The 12,660-nt window shown below is 25.9% G+C and overlaps 1 long non-coding RNA gene across 1 annotated transcript; it reads right to left on the reverse strand.

Annotated features, from left to right (window-relative positions):
• Positions 1–1,688: 1,688 nt before the first annotated feature.
• LOC111210534 lies at positions 1,689–9,498 on the reverse strand. Its single transcript, XR_007323573.1, has 5 exons — positions 6,977–9,498; positions 6,388–6,830; positions 3,117–6,304; positions 2,528–2,970; positions 1,689–2,444 (listed from the first exon to the last, which is right to left on the reverse strand). It is a non-coding gene; the product is annotated as an uncharacterized LOC111210534 (long non-coding RNA).
• Between the last annotated feature and the right edge of the window lie 3,162 nt (positions 9,499–12,660).

Below are 12,660 nucleotides of genomic sequence, written 5' to 3' on the forward strand. Positions count from 1 at the left end.
TCTTAAGATTGCATATTATTATTGACGTGGGAAGAAACCTGATTACATTTATGATTACACTCTGTCTACTCTCTTTGAGCTCAAAGAGTTTGAACAATCACAAAGGTAAGTGAGTTCAGAGCTTTAACTAAAACAAAACGTTTTGCTTCTGTTACTGTAAGAAAAGACTGAAGTATTATTATCTTTCAGGACTTTATAAAATATTGTTAATCATTTATAGACGTTTAAAAGGTCTATAAATCACTTTTTTAAATGATAATAAATAATATATATGTTTGTAAAAATCTACAAATCATTTGTAAATATTTAAAAATCATTTATAAATAATTTATAATGGTTTATAAACCATATATAAGGGTTTATAAATCTCTTATAAAATATTATAAATCATTTATAAGAGTTTATAAAGAAATTTATTATTTTTTATAAGAAAATGTATAGATTATATATAACGGTTTATAAATATTTTATTAAGACAATTATAAGATTTTATAAAGCACTTTATAGATCATATATATGGATTTGTAAAACCAATTATGAGGTTCATAAATCTATTTATAATTGGTTATCAAAACAATTTATAAGGCTTTCTAAATATCTTTTAAAATATAATTCATTTATAAGAGTTTATGAAATCAGTCTATAAGGATATGTATAACAAGCTTGAACTTAGTTTTCTGTAAGGCTATATAACGATTATAAATAATTTATAAATGTTTTTGAATCATTTATGAAGATTTATAAATCATTTATAAATTATTTTTAACTTATTTATAAGGGTTTATAAATCATTTATAAAAATATATTTATAAATTAATTTATAATGGCTCATAAGTTGATGTTTCTAAAATCGCTCAAAAAGACTATGCACACAAAAAAGCTTTACAAAACATATACTTTTGTATCATCCCATGTGAGAAAAGTTATGTGAAAATCTCAATGCATGTTTCCATGCATTTAAACACAATCCTCTGTACGACCATAAGATAAATTAACTATAACTCCGTTATCAATATTTTGTTCTAAAAAGATAACACATAAGCACTTTCTAGTTTCTTTGGCATTAGTGCAAGCCAATATGAGCACACGGCAAACATTTATAACATTTATAAATCAGTTTATGGACACTTACAAATCGATTTAAAACCATTATAAATCAATTCATAAACACTTATAAATAAGTACATATAACTTTTATAAATTAGTTCATAAGCCCTTATAAACCGGTTCACAAACCCTAATAAACATTCATAAACCTTTATACTCGTTTATGATTTGTAAGCCTTTCTAAATATTTATAACTAATTTATATACTCTTATAAAATTATTTATAAATTATTATAACTGAATTCTAAGCTCGTTATAAATATTTATAAATATTTATAACCCGTTATAAAATAATTTATAAACTCTCATAACTAATTTATAACTCTTATAAATTAATTATAAACATTTATCAACTCTTATAATATTATTTTTAAACGCTTATAAAATTATCAATGAGCACTTGTAAATGATTTATAAGACTTACTAGATCATTTAAATTTTTTCAAAGGCTTATAAATTATTTATAAGACTCATTTTAAATATTTATAATTGATTTATAAATCATTACAAAATGATGTATAAACATTTATAGCTGAGTATTAAAATATTTTAAATGATTTAAAACTCTTAAAAATTATTTATAAGCCTTTATAAATTCTTATAGCTAATTTATAAATCTTTATAAAATAAGTTATAAACCCTTACAAATTGATTTATGAATCTTTAGAAATGATTTATAAACCTTTATAAATAATTTTATGGTTTCTTTTGAATTTAAATTACCCACATCCCTCGCATATGTGCAATTCCCAGCTATTCTGTACTTGAAATCAAACATTTCTAGTTCTACTTTCAAGTAAATGGATGCTCGTTATTATATCTCTGATAATCAAAATGATTGGTTCATAACCTAAATATATATTAGATTACGCACCAAAAAACTCTTTCATAAAGAAGCATCTGAATACAATAACTACTAAATATTCCAAGGCCACATGTTCCAGTGCATAACCGGCACTATGAATAGGTATAAACCATGAGTTTGACAGCTACAGAAGGCACATTGTTAAACTAGGACTAAACCGGACGCACCCAGTTCGTGGCCGGACCAAGCAAACTACAAATTCTCTTTCCAGTGATAAGCATCATCAGTAATGTAGTTTCTTAGAGTACGGTTTCTTATAGATAAGCTTGGTACTGAAGGATAGTGACCAACATAGAAACAACTTCAACTATATGCTTGCTTTTGTTCAACATCACACAGCTAGCCCTGCAAAATATTCAAACTCCATAGTTAGACAAAGAAATGTTTAGCAGGATCATGTTTACTTTTGGTGAAAAAGCAAAAGCACGGTATCTACCAGTTGAACACCAAACACATGCATTTCTATTACTTCCTGCTAGCATTAAATAAATGAATACATGTCAGAAAAGAGCACAAAGATCAAAATGAAGTCATGACGCAATTAGCACAACATACCAATCTAGTTCCAACCAAGTCTCTCGCAACCACAATGAAAGCATCCACTAGTGTCTTGACAATGCAGCTGAAATTTCTATTGTCCTGAATAGTCTCAGAAACTTAGTACTTGGTCCTATAAGCATTTATCATAGTAACTGTCAATCATAAGTACTTACTTCCGAGTTCTTCCCTGGGACTTACTTAAGACATCGCATAAGCAATCTGAATACCGGCAATGCTTCATGACGGCATGAGCAACAAGGGAAGCCATTGATGAGACTAACTCCCTCACAAACAAAGACGGGGATGAATCTGCAAATGGGGTACGTAATATTACAAAATTCACGAATGGCTCCAGAAAATTCACATACTCCCACCATCCCCAATCGCTGAGTACGCATCACAAAGAGTGATACTTGGTGAAGAAGCTCTGCCTACGTCTCCACTCAGCATGAAAGAATCTGCAAAGCAACAACAACGAGGAGAAGCATCAAAATCTTGTTAATAATATCAATAGTGCCGGCCATTACTAAATAATCAATGCATATATTTTTTTCTTAATCAATTTGAATTGCTATGATCAGGAACGACTATGTGTATCACATACCCTCACAAACAGATGATTCTCGGTCGAATTGAACTTCCAATCCCCATGTTTCTTAAGTGATGTGTAGTTTGGATGGTGTCTCTTCACGGTCTTCAGTTACGTTCTCCTTGGTGTGGCTTTTGGTTATGTTCCCTATACCTTGAAGCTTCTGGGTCCTCCTTGTGGTGATCTCTGGTAATGCTTTGCTGTTCTTCCTTGTTTTGTAGCTTATTTATAAATCTTTATAAAATAAATTGGTTTATGAATCATAATAAATGATTTATAAGCCTTTATAAATTATTTTATGGTTTCTTTTAATTTTAGATTACCAAATTCTTTGCATATGTGCAGTTCTCAACTATGGTTTACATGAAATCAAATATTTTTATTTTCAAGTACACTAATGCTTATTTACAGTTAATACACACAATTCAGATGCAACAAAAAAGAGAGATAGAGATTGGAAGAAACATTATAACTATTTATAAATCATTTATAATTGTTTTTAAATCACGAGTGGATAGATAAAATAATAAGCTTTAAGATATTCTTATAGCTCATTGATTAACAAAGAAGACACTGAAAGACTCCATTGTGCATTGCCAAAATGTAAAGTCCCTGAGTTTGTGAATAATGAACGGTTCCTCTTCTTGGTAAGGTGCTCACATCTTCTGCATGTTTGAATCAAATATTGTATTTATTTTACTAATCTACAGCATGATTGATCTACATATGTTAGGAAGATGGGGTAGATATGGCGACTATTCTTAAGATTGCATATTATTATTGACGTGGGAAGAAACCTGATTACATTTATGATTACACTCTGTCTACTCTCTTTGAGCTCAAAGAGTTTGAACAATCACAAAGGTAAGTGAGTTCAGAGCTTTAACTAAAACAAAACGTTTTGCTTCTGTTACTGTAAGAAAAGACTGAAGTATTATTATCTTTCAGGACTTTATAAAATATTGTTAATCATTTATAGACGTTTAAAAGGTCTATAAATCACTTTTTTAAATGATAATAAATAATATATATGTTTGTAAAAATCTACAAATCATTTGTAAATATTTAAAAATCATTTATAAATAATTTATAATGGTTTATAAACCATATATAAGGGTTTATAAATCTCTTATAAAATATTATAAATCATTTATAAGAGTTTATAAAGAAATTTATTATTTTTTATAAGAAAATGTATAGATTATATATAACGGTTTATAAATATTTTATTAAGACAATTATAAGATTTTATAAAGCACTTTATAGATCATATATATGGATTTGTAAAACCAATTATGAGGTTCATAAATCTATTTATAATTGGTTATCAAAACAATTTATAAGGCTTTCTAAATATCTTTTAAAATATAATTCATTTATAAGAGTTTATGAAATCAGTCTATAAGGATATGTATAACAAGCTTGAACTTAGTTTTCTGTAAGGTTATATAACGATTATAAATAATTTATAAATGTTTTTGAATCATTTATGAAGATTTATAAATCATTTATAAATTATTTTTAACTTATTTATAAGGGTTTATAAATCATTTATAAAAATATATTTATAAATTAATTTATAATGGCTCATAAGTTGATGTTTCTAAAATCGCTCAAAAAGACTATGCACACAAAAAAGCTTTACAAAACATATACTTTTGTATCATCCCATGTGAGAAAAGTTATGTGAAAATCTCAATGCATGTTTCCATGCATTTAAACACAATCCTCTGTACGACCATAAGATAAATTAACTATAACTCCGTTATCAATATTTTGTTCTAAAAAGATAACACATAAGCACTTTCTAGTTTCTTTGGCATTAGTGCAAGCCAATATGAGCACACGGCAAACATTTATAACATTTATAAATCAGTTTATGGACACTTACAAATCGATTTAAAACCATTATAAATCAATTCATAAACACTTATAAATAAGTACATATAACTTTTATAAATTAGTTCATAAGCCCTTATAAACCGGTTCACAAACCCTAATAAACATTCATAAACCTTTATACTCGTTTATGATTTGTAAGCCTTTCTAAATATTTATAACTAATTTATATACTCTTATAAAATTATTTATAAATTATTATAACTGAATTCTAAGCTCTTATAAATGATTTATAAATATTTATAACCCGTTATAAAATAATTTATAAACTCTCATAACTAATTTATAACTCTTATAAATTAATTATAAACATTTATCAACTCTTATAATATTATTTTTAAACGCTTATAAAATTATCAATGAGCACTTGTAAATGATTTATAAGACTTACTAGATCATTTAAATTTTTTCAAAGGCTTATAAATTATTTATAAGACTCATTTTAAATATTTATAATTGATTTATAAATCATTACAAAATGATGTATAAACATTTATAGCTGAGTATTAAAATATTTTAAATGATTTAAAACTCTTAAAAATTATTTATAAGCCTTTATAAATTCTTATAGCTAATTTATAAATCTTTATAAAATAAGTTATAAACCCTTACAAATTGATTTATGAATCTTTAGAAATGATTTATAAACCTTTATAAATAATTTTATGGTTTCTTTTGAATTTAAATTACCCACATCCCTCGCATATGTGCAATTCCCAGCTATTCTGTACTTGAAATCAAACATTTCTAGTTCTACTTTCAAGTAAATGGATGCTCGTTATTATATCTCTGATAATCAAAATGATTGGTTCATAACCTAAATATATATTAGATTACGCACCAAAAAACTCTTTCATAAAGAAGCATCTGAATACAATAACTACTAAATATTCCAAGGCCACATGTTCCAGTGCATAACCGGCACTATGAATAGGTATAAACCATGAGTTTGACAGCTACAGAAGGCACATTGTTAAACTAGGACTAAACCGGACGCACCCAGTTCGTGGCCGGACCAAGCAAACTACAAATTCTCTTTCCAGTGATAAGCATCATCAGTAATGTAGTTTCTTAGAGTACGGTTTCTTATAGATAAGCTTGGTACTGAAGGATAGTGACCAACATAGAAACAACTTCAACTATATGCTTGCTTTTGTTCAACATCACACAGCTAGCCCTGCAAAATATTCAAACTCCATAGTTAGACAAAGAAATGTTTAGCAGGATCATGTTTACTTTTGGTGAAAAAGCAAAAGCACGGTATCTACCAGTTGAACACCAAACACATGCATTTCTATTACTTCCTGCTAGCATTAAATAAATGAATACATGTCAGAAAAGAGCACAAAGATCAAAATGAAGTCATGACGCAATTAGCACAACATACCAATCTAGTTCCAACCAAGTCTCTCGCAACCACAATGAAAGCATCCACTAGTGTCTTGACAATGCAGCTGAAATTTCTATTGTCCTGAATAGTCTCAGAAACTTAGTACTTGGTCCTATAAGCATTTATCATAGTAACTGTCAATCATAAGTACTTACTTCCGAGTTCTTCCCTGGGACTTACTTAAGACATCGCATAAGCAATCTGAATACCGGCAATGCTTCATGACGGCATGAGCAACAAGGGAAGCCATTGATGAGACTAACTCCCTCACAAACAAAGACGGGGATGAATCTGCAAATGGGGTACGTAATATTACAAAATTCACGAATGGCTCCAGAAAATTCACATACTCCCACCATCCCCAATCGCTGAGTACGCATCACAAAGAGTGATACTTGGTGAAGAAGCTCTGCCTACGTCTCCACTCAGCATGAAAGAATCTGCAAAGCAACAACAACGAGGAGAAGCATCAAAATCTTGTTAATAATATCAATAGTGCCGGCCATTACTAAATAATCAATGCATATATTTTTTTCTTAATCAATTTGAATTGCTATGATCAGGAACGACTATGTGTATCACATACCCTCACAAACAGATGATTCTCGGTCGAATTGAACTTCCAATCCCCATGTTTCTTAAGTGATGTGTAGTTTGGATGGTGTCTCTTCACGGTCTTCAGTTACGTTCTCCTTGGTGTGGCTTTTGGTTATGTTCCCTATACCTTGAAGCTTCTGGGTCCTCCTTGTGGTGATCTCTGGTAATGCTTTGCTGTTCTTCCTTGTTTTGTAGCTTATTTATAAATCTTTATAAAATAAATTGGTTTATGAATCATAATAAATGATTTATAAGCCTTTATAAATTATTTTATGGTTTCTTTTAATTTTAGATTACCAAATTCTTTGCATATGTGCAGTTCTCAACTATGGTTTACATGAAATCAAATATTTTTATTTTCAAGTACACTAATGCTTATTTACAGTTAATACACACAATTCAGATGCAACAAAAAAGAGAGATAGAGATTGGAAGAAACATTATAACTATTTATAAATCATTTATAATTGTTTTTAAATCACGAGTGGATAGATAAAATAATAAGCTTTAAGATATTCTTATAGCTCATTGATTAACAAAGAAGACACTGAAAGACTCCATTGTGCATTGCCAAAATGTAAAGTCCCTGAGTTTGTGAATAATGAACGGTTCCTCTTCTTGGTAAGGTGCTCACATCTTCTGCATGTTTGAATCAAATATTGTATTTATTTTACTAATCTACAGCATGATTGATCTACATATGTTAGGAAGATGGGGTAGATATGGCGACTATTCTTAAGATTGCATATTATTATTGACGTGGGAAGAAACCTGATTACATTTATGATTACACTCTGTCTACTCTCTTTGAGCTCAAAGAGTTTGAACAATCACAAAGGTAAGTGAGTTCAGAGCTTTAACTAAAACAAAACGTTTTGCTTCTGTTACTGTAAGAAAAGACTGAAGTATTATTATCTTTCAGGACTTTATAAAATATTGTTAATCATTTATAGACGTTTAAAAGGTCTATAAATCACTTTTTTAAATGATAATAAATAATATATATGTTTGTAAAAATCTACAAATCATTTGTAAATATTTAAAAATCATTTATAAATAATTTATAATGGTTTATAAACCATATATAAGGGTTTATAAATCTCTTATAAAATATTATAAATCATTTATAAGAGTTTATAAAGAAATTTATTATTTTTTATAAGAAAATGTATAGATTATATATAACGGTTTATAAATATTTTATTAAGACAATTATAAGATTTTATAAAGCACTTTATAGATCATATATATGGATTTGTAAAACCAATTATGAGGTTCATAAATCTATTTATAATTGGTTATCAAAACAATTTATAAGGCTTTCTAAATATCTTTTAAAATATAATTCATTTATAAGAGTTTATGAAATCAGTCTATAAGGATATGTATAACAAGCTTGAACTTAGTTTTCTGTAAGGCTATATAACGATTATAAATAATTTATAAATGTTTTTGAATCTCGGTCGAATTGAACTTCCAATCCCCATGTTTCTGTTCGTAACCGATAAGAATCAAAAACCCTTCGAGTGCAGATTGGAGCTCGAGAAAACCGCGGGAGAGGTCCAGAACGGAGTCTGATACTAAACTGCATAGCTCATGAACAGATTGATCGACGATGGTGATAGATTCGGAAAACCATTTGAGGTTGTAGTCCTCGTCAAATCTCGCCGGAGAACTAGCCAGAGAATTCGTCAACGTCGTCAAGTCTCGCCGGAGAACTCGCTATTGTCGTCGAATCTCGCCGGAGTACTGTTCAGAATTGGCCAATCTCGTCGGCTTTGATCATCGAATATATTCAATTTCGTGGATCTGAGATCTGAAGAAATTGTAGGAAAAAAGTAGTTATTTAATTAGTTAAAGGTAAAGAGTTACTTTACCGATTAAAATTTTAATGGTAAAGTTGGTTAAGGTAGAAATTAAAATTGGTATCTCCAAAGTGGTATCTTTAAAGTGCTATTTTTGGCAATTTTCTTATAATCAACCAATATCAAGAGCATCTCCAAAAATTATTTTATAACTTCAAATATGATTTTTTTTTTTCCAAAAGAAACTTCAAGTTTCATACTTTTATTGCATTTTGATACTTATAATTATACATAATATTTATGATTATTAAATATTTTATTGTTTATCATTTTAATCATTAAATTTTTTATATCTCATAAATATTTGGAATTTGTTATTACAAATTTAGTTCTACATATAAAATTAATAAACTTGAAAATAAAATTTAAAATGCTACGGAATAATGTGGCATTTTGGAAACAAATTTATGTAATAATGTGTTATTTTGTTTGCAATTTAATATTTAATCATATATTTCTATGTAATATTTTATATTTTAATGTAATATTTTTTAATTAATATTACTGTAATATTTTGTATACGTGATAATTATTTATTAATTTTTTATATTTATGATTAATTATGATAAATATAAGGATCATTATATAAATGCAAATACTTTTGAAGTCAAGTTTGAAATTTAAAAACAAAACACCTTCAAAATTCAAATATAATTTTTTTAAATATGCTAATTTGTGGAAATAAACAAGTTGATACGACAAAAAAAAATTCTAGTTCAATTTTAACTCAAATAAATATTTAATACTCTTAATTAATAAAATACCTTTTAGTAGAAAATATCTGCTAGTTAACTAGAAGTTAATTAAAAGTACGCAAAGTAAGATATTGAATAAAAAATATAAAACAAAGTATATGATAAATATTTTGGATTTGATCTATAATAGAGCTCTAGTGAACAGTTTATATAATGTTGGTGGTCCAGTGGTAATAATAATTGATTTAAATAAAAGTCTTCAGGAGAATGTTTTATTTTCTTAACAAGTGCAAGGTCCTATAGCGACATTCTTCATAATTGGTTTCCATAATTTTATTCAAAATTGTTTTTAATTTTATTTTATAAAAACCTTATTTAATGTGTTGTAGTTAAGTTATATGCATATTAAAAAGACATTATAAAATAAGTACAATATATTCCTAAGAATTAGAAAGATATTGATAAATATCCATACTTTTTCTTATAAAATTTAAGAAAACATTAATAAATTTATATTTAAAATATATTTTCAAATTTATATTTATGAAGTCATTCATGAACTCATATTTATGAATACCTTGCTAATTATTATTTCTATGTATATTTAAAATTCATTCTAAATTTATATGATATCTTTTTGAATTAGACATATTTGTAAACATAAAGTATTACTGAATATATAATTATCGTTCAAAATTTTACGAATATATTATATCTATAATATTTTTATAAAATTTAGATATCAAATTTAGGAAAGATTTCATAAATTTAAATTCAAAAAGTTCAAATCTAGGAAGTACAATAATTAAGAGGTTGATTGTTTGTGGTTTTTGCTTTGGTTTTTGGTTTTGCTTTTGTAGAAACCATTTTTCATCCAATCAAGTTTTTGGTTTTAGTTTTTATTTTTATAAAAACCATTTGAGTTGCCAATCAAGATTTTCAATAAATAGATTCCCTAAAATTTAGGGAAACTTGTTTTTGAAAAATTTAACCAATTTATGAAGAAAAACCAAAAACCAACTTTTGTGAGCTTTTATGAAGAAAAACGAATTTTGATTTTTTTTGTAGAAACGACTACATTATAATTAATTAAGAATTAATAAATAATATTTTCATAAAAATTAAAATTATCATAAAATATTTTGTACATTAGATATCATTTAAACAATAATGTGAAATATTTTAATTTGTGTTTCATATCAGTAAATAAATTTATATATTTTATAAATAATATTATTTAATTTTAAAACTTAGTTATTAGTTTCTATAAATAAAACAATTGAATTATATACATTAAAAATAACAAAAAATTATTAAAACATAATATGTTTAATTAATAAAATATATTGTATAATCCTGAATTATAAAAATTGCCATTCAACTTTAAGAAAATTTAAATAATTTATATAAGAAAATTTATGATTAGTTTCAAAATTTTATGTATTTTTATTTTTGTATCATTTATAATATTTATATAAGAAAAACTATTTCTATTCAAGTTTTAAAAATTAAAAATAATTTATATAAGAAAATTTTCTAAGTAGTTTCAAAATTTAATATTTTTATTTTTGTGTAAATTTATATATATATTATGATTTATATTTTACTATAATATATTTTTTATAAAAATATAATAATAAAAATATGTTATTTTATCTTATTTTAAAATAATAATCACAGTATTTTGATAAATTTCAATCTAAATATTTATTTCTATATTATTATATTATTTTTAAGTAATGTATTTCTTAATTTTTGAATTTTTTTAAAAAATACAGCAAATCCAAAAACCAAAATCTAAATCTAAAAACCAAAAACCAAAAACCCAAAGCTGAAAACCAAAAACCAAAATCTAAAAACCAAAATCTAAAATCTAAAAACCAAAAACTAAAACTAAAAACTACTGAAACAATCATCACCTTAGTTTTACCATCACTTTTGATGAATGGTAAAAGACATTTTATAACCACATGGTTAACTAATCTAGATTTAGGATTTAGAGTTGAGGGGTGTGGTAGAGTTTTTAGAATGTGAAATTTAGGATTCTAATATAAATAAATACTTAAAATAATATAATAATATTTTTTTAAATAGTATCAAAAATAATTTTTCGATTTTCAAAAAAAAATTTGAAAACAAAATGGTAAACATGAAAATTCTCCAAAAGATATTTATAACCCTAAGGTTAACTAATATATACTATGTATTTTGGTTCCGACAATTCAAAACAATATTTTTTTTATCTTTTAACCCCCACATCTTTTTTTCTTCCACATAACAATTCAACGCCCACTTATTTTTTTTGTATTCTACAATAGTTTTGTTTAATAAAATTCAACACTATATCATTTTTTTATATTAATAAAAGTTAGAAAATTTTCCAAATATGAATCAAAACTTGATTTAACCCCAAAAATATTTCAAAACTTGAATCAAATTTAAAAATAACCCAAAAGGTTATTGAAATTACAATCAGCCCACTATGACCAAACAAAACTAAACTAGACTATGTATTTTTACAAATATAACCTCATAAAATTTTTGAAGTTTTGTAAGTCTTCTAAGGTTCTGTAAGTCTAAATTCTTTTCATAAAGCAGATCTTAAAAATAATTTATAAATTTTATAAAAAATATCAGGCTCTTATGGCCAAACAAAAAATCAGAATTTATTTTTACGATTATAATCTCGTAAAGTCTTATGAAGTTTTGTAAGTCTTCTAAGGTTCTGTGTGTCTTTTGGAAGACATGCAAGAATTGTTCTCATATAGTAGATCTTGAAAATAATTTATAAAGTTCATAAAAACTATTTTTTGGGAGAAAATTGAAATCATATAATTCTAAACATTTTTAAATGATATAAATTAAGATCTCGTCAAATTGAACTGTTTTTAACATAGATGAGTGAATGTAGTGTGTCATGGTATTCTTTGGTTAAGCGTATGGTAACATATGTTGTAGTATTGTATTTATTATTAGGGTTAGATTTTGGAAGTTTAACTCTTTTTGAAAAATTAAATTTTAGTTGTTTAGTTTTGTGTATATTAAACACGTTTAAAGTTGATTTTAAGTTTTATGAAATGTTTGTTTCTAGTTAGTTAGTTATTTTGAGTTTA

This window comes from Brassica napus, chromosome C5, assembly GCF_020379485.1.
Source record: "Brassica napus cultivar Da-Ae chromosome C5, Da-Ae, whole genome shotgun sequence".
In the NCBI taxonomy this organism is placed as follows: Eukaryota; Viridiplantae; Streptophyta; class Magnoliopsida; order Brassicales; family Brassicaceae; genus Brassica; species Brassica napus.